This window comes from Microcaecilia unicolor, chromosome 1, assembly GCF_901765095.1.
Source record: "Microcaecilia unicolor chromosome 1, aMicUni1.1, whole genome shotgun sequence".
NCBI classification, from domain to species: Eukaryota; Metazoa; Chordata; class Amphibia; order Gymnophiona; family Siphonopidae; genus Microcaecilia; species Microcaecilia unicolor.
In genome coordinates, this window is record NC_044031.1 from 665,715,122 (window position 1) to 665,720,787 (window position 5,666).

The following is a 5,666-nucleotide window of genomic DNA, read 5'->3' on the forward strand; positions in this document are numbered from 1 at the left end:
AGAGATATGATAGAGGTCTGTTGGAATCATGAGTGGTGTGGAATAGGTAAATTGGGAATGATTCTCTACTCTTTCAATTGGGACACTAATAGGTAGCACACTTAAAACACACTGGAGAAAGTATTTCCTTACTCATCACCTAATAAACTGTGAACTTTATTGCCAGAGGATGTAATCAAGGCAGGTAGCAATTAGCATAACTGGGTTTGAAAAAGCTTTTAGACAAGCTGCTAGAGGAAAAATCCTTAAACCACTATTAGTCAGGTAGACTTGGGAAAGCCAGAAGATATCACTGAGAGTGAGCAACAAAGAATAAATCTACTCTTTGGGATCTAGCTGGGTACTTTGTGATCTAGAATGACCATCATCACAGCCAGACTGCTGGGCTTGATGGACCCAGCCGACACAAATCTGTAGCTAATTTCCAAATACTGTTTTTTTCCCCCTAACCTCTAGATTTCCTGTAATTTCCCAGATTAAGCTAAGGTTAGACAAGTGTAGCCTATGTAGCTCTCCCCTTGAGACCGTTCACTTTGCTGTTGCAGTGCTTGATGTCTGTGCCCTTTAAGGGCTTCATGCTCTCTGCGTCGCTGTTGTACCTTTAAGCATTTTGACCCCTGAGGAAGGCTCGTTGCTGAAACACGGACCGTGTAGGGTCCCAATAAACTTGTTTTGATGCTCTTACTTCCTGTTTGGGCTGGTCATTTGGACTTAGTTTTGCTTCCACCTTTGTGTGTTGAGTCTGTGTACGTTGGCCAACCTGCTCTGCATTTAGCCCCTTACTTTTCTGTTCTTTCAGGAGAAGGATCTAAGAGAACAAAATGGCACAAGATCCTGACAGCCTTATCCACCATCTTTCTAATTTTAATGCTGCCTGTATCAGGATGCCTTGCTTTGAAGGTAAGATACTACTAATAAGACTCTATGTAATGGGAAAGATCAGCTACACTTTAAAGGATGTTTCCCATAATAGTCCCCTTGAGCTGAAGCACCATATGTAAGCCACATTGAGCCTGCAAATAGGTGGGAAAATGTGGGGTACGAATGTAACAAATAAATAAATAAATATACCCCACCCACCCCCCCAAAACATAGAAACAATTTACATGATGCATGGGGTGGAGGGGGACACAGCTGCTCCCCATGAATTATTTTGCAGTTCTCAGATATCTAGTTTTGGCAGATAGGGATATCAAGGGAGCAGAAATTGTTACTTTAAGGGGTATTCATTAAGCAGCGTTAGGGCCTTCGTGCAGGTGTTAGGGCCTTAACATAAGTTAATTCCCTTAACACACGCTAAATGCTAAGAAGCCCATAGCTATAAAGTGGGCTGGTGGAGGCACAGCTGCCCTAAGGTCTTCACTCAGGGGCTCTCAAAAACACGGAAAATTCCACTCACAAACAAGTGTCCACTCAGCTATGTACTTGTTTTAACTCAAAAGATCAGCTTAATTTTGGTGAACTCCCCAATTAAAAAGTGCCTCCTGGAGTCTCCTGGTCTAAGTTCCTCATGGACTGGTCTTTCTGCTCTTCTCTGGGCTCCTTAGTCCTCCTCTGAAAAAAACACTCACAAAATGCAATCAAAAATACAGTTGGGTCAGTATTTGTAAGGACTTACCCGTGTAGTGGCAACTACTGTATGGATATGTCTGCTATCTATGAATTTCAATGGCCCTATACAGATGGGGGGTAATTCTATAAAGAGGGTGCCAAGATTTAAACACCAGGAATGCACGTAAATGACCAGAATACTAGCAAATATGTGCATAAGTGCACACATATGCACACATATACCACTATTATGTCCACGCACTTTCTATAAATTCTATGATATGTAATTTACAGATGAGAATTCACATGGGTAAAGCGCACATTTACATGTGTCAATATGGTCAGGAAAACCTGCAAGATTTATTTATTTATTTATTGGGATGTATTAACCGCCTTTATGAAGAGATTCACCCAAGGCGGTGTACAGCAGGTACAGTTTAACATAAAACTTACAATTTTGTTAACAGCACAACAATAGTAAAATAACCAAGAATAAACATAAATACAATAAATGAGGTAAATTGAAAATAGTATATTGAAACCTAATAATAGGCGCTGGGACCGCTGCTTTTTAACATATTTATAAATGACCTAGATGTGGGAATAACTAGTGATGACATAAAGTTATTCAAAGTTGTTACATTGCAAAAGGATTGTGAAAAATTGCAAGAGGACCTTACGAAACTGGAAGACTGGCAGATGATATTTAATGTGAGCAAGTGCAAAGTGATGCATGTGGGAAGAGGAACCCAAACCATAGATACATGATGCAAGGTTCCACATTAGGAATCATCACCCAGGAAAAGGATTTAGGTGTCATGTTGATGATAATTTGAAACCCTCTGCTCAGTGTGTGGCGGTGGCTAAGAAAGCAAATAGAATGTTAAGAATTATTAGGAAAGGAATGGAAAACAAATATGAGAATGTTATAATGCCCTTGAATCGCTCCATGGTGTAACCACCACCTCAATACTGTGTGCAGTTCTGGTCACCGCATCTAAAAAATTATATAGCAGAATTAGAAAAGGTACAGAAAAGGCAATGAAAATGATAAACGGGATGGGACAACTTTCCTATGAGGAAAGGCTAAAGCAGCTAGGACTCTTTAGCTTGGAGAACAGATGGCTGAGAAAGATATGATAGAGGTATATAAAATACTGGTGGTGTGGAACAGGTAGATGTGAATCGCTTGTTTACTCTTTCCAAAAATAATAGTACTAGGGGGTACACAAAGAAGCTATTACATAGTATATTTAAAACAAATCAGAGAAAATATTTCCTCACTCAACAAGTAATTAAACTCTGGAATTCACTGCTAGAGAATGTGGTAAAAGCAGTTAGAGTAGCAGGGTTTAAAAAAAGGTTTGGCTAATTTCCTAAAAGGAAAGTCCATAAGCCATTATTAAGATGGACTTGGGAAAATCCACTGCATATTCTGGGATAAGCAGCATAAAATCTGTTTTACTTTTCTAGGATCTTGCCAGGTACTTGTGACCTGGATTGGCCACTGTTGGAAACAGATACTTGTCTTGAAAGACCTTTGGTCTGTGCCAGTATTACTACTACTACTACTATTTAGCATTTCTATAGCGCTACAAGGCTACTGCACAAACATAGAAGAAAGACGGTCCCTGCTCAAAGAGCTTACAATCTAATAGACAAAAAATAAAGTGAGCAAATCAAATCAATTAATGTGTACGGGAAGGAAGAGAGGAGGGTAGGTGGAGGCGAGTGGTTAAAAGTGGTTACGAGTCAAAAGCAATGTTAAAGAGGTGGGCTTTCAGTCTAGATTTAAAGGTGGCCAAGGATGGGGCAAGACATAGGGGCTCAGGAAGTTTATTCCAGGCGTAGGGTGCAGCGAGACAGAAGAAGCGAAGTCTGGAGTTGGCAGTAGTGGAGAAGGGAACAGATAAGAAGGATTTATCCATGGAGCGGAGTGCACGGGAAGGGGTGTAGGGAAGGACGAGTGTGGAGAGATACTGGGGAACAGCAGAGTGAGTACATTTATAGGTTAGTAGAAGAAGTTTGAACAGGATGCGAAAACAGATAGGGAGCCAGTGAAGTGACTTGAGGAGAGGGGTAGTATGAGTAAAGCGACCCTGGCGGAAGACGAGACGGGCAGCAGAGTTTTGAACCGACTGGAGAGGGGAGAGGTGACTAAGTGGGAGGCCAGCAAGAAGCAGATTGCAGTAGTCTAAATGAGAGGTGACAAGGGTGTGGATGAGGGTTTTGGTAGAGTGCTCGGAAAGAAAGGGGCGGATTTTACGGATGTTGTAAAGAAAGAAACAACAGGTCTTGGCAATCTGCTGGATATGAGCAGAGAAGGAGACAGAAGAGTCAAAGATGACCCCAAGGTTTCGAGCTGAGGAGACAGGGAGAATGAGAGAGCCATCAACAGAAATAGAAAATGGGGGGAGCGAGGAGGTGGGTTTGGGGGGGGAAAATGAGAAGCTCTGTTTTGGTCATGTTTAATTTCAGGTGGCGTTGAGACATCCAGACAGCAATGTCAGACAAGCACACTGAAACTTTGGTTTGGATGCAAGGTGAGATATCAGGGGTAGAAAGATAGATTTGGGAGTCATCAGCATAGAGATGGTAGGAAACGCCATGGGATGAGATTAATGAACCAAGGGAAGAAGTGTAGATAGAAAAGAGGAGGGGACCAAGAACAGAACCCTGAGGTACACTGACAGGCAGAGGGATAGAAGTAGAAGAGGATCCACCAGAGTGAACACTAAAGGTGTGGAGGGAGAGGTAGGAAGAGAACCAGGAAAGGACAGAGCCCTGGAATCCAAGTGAGGACAGGGTATCGAGAAGTATGCTGTGATCGACAGTGTCAAAAGCAGCGGAAAGATCAAGAAGAATGAGGATGGAATATTGACCTCTGGATTTAGCCAGTAATAGGTCATTGGAGACTTTAGTAAGCGCAGTTTTGGTTGAGTGGAGAGGGCGAAAACCAGATTGTAGTGGGTCAAGAATAGCATGTGAGGAGAGAAAATCAAGGCAGCGGTGGTGAACAGCACACTCAAGTAATTTTGAGAGAAAAGGAAGGAGGGAGATGGGTCGGTAATTAAAGGGACAAGTAGGGTCAACTGAAGGCTTCTTAAGGAGAGGTGTGACCACAGCATGTTTAAAGGCAGCAGGGACAGTCGCAGTGGAAAGTGAGAGGTTGAGATTGTGACAGATAAAAGGAATAAGAGCAGGAGAGATGGCATTAAGAAGGTGGGTGGGAATGGGATCAGAGGAACAGGTGGTACATTTTGTGGAAGAAAGGAGAAGTGTAGTTTCCTCAATAGTAACTTCAGGAAAGGAGGAAAGGGAATGAGGGGAAGGAGAGAGAGGAGAACGGACTAGTGGAGGGAGAGGTGGTGAGGTAGAGAATGCAAGGTTTATCTTTTGAACCTTGTCGTGAAAGAATTCAGCAAGAGTCTGAGGAGATAATGAAGGGGGAGTTGGGGGAGGGGGCACCTTGAGGAAAAAGTTCAATGTGGTGAAGAGAAGTCGAGGGTTAGAGCCAAGAGAGTTGGTCAGTTGGATATAATAATCCTGTTTGGCGCATAAAAGAGCAGATTGGAAGGAGGTCAGCATGAACTTAAAGTGTAAGAAATCAGCAAGGGCCCGAGATTTCCGCCAGAGGCGTTCAGCGGAGCGGGTACAGGAACGTAGGTAGCGGATATTAGAAGTCAGCCAAGGTTGGGGTTTTGTATGGCAATGCTTAGGTTCTTATGATACATGTCTGTGAGTACCAAGATCAATGTTGGGATTTATACCTGCTCTTGGGCAGCAGGTGCTCATTTTGAGCAGCTTTCTACAGGAAGGATTAAGGGAAGTTGCCCCTTTCTCTCCCTGTTCCCCCTCCCTAATCAAAAACCAATAGTGTTACATGATTGTGGGCTCTGTAGCTACCTAATCGGGAAAACTTAGGGCTTCTTTTACTAAGCCACACTAGCGATTCCAGAGCGGCAAATGAAAAGAAACCCAAAGGAATTGAATGGGCTTCCTCTCATTTGTCGCGTTGGGAATTGATAGCGCATATTAGTAAAAAAGGCCTTTAGGTATCTAAGGGGTCCTTTTACAAAATACGTGCTGAAAAATGGCTTGCTGTAGTGTAGGTG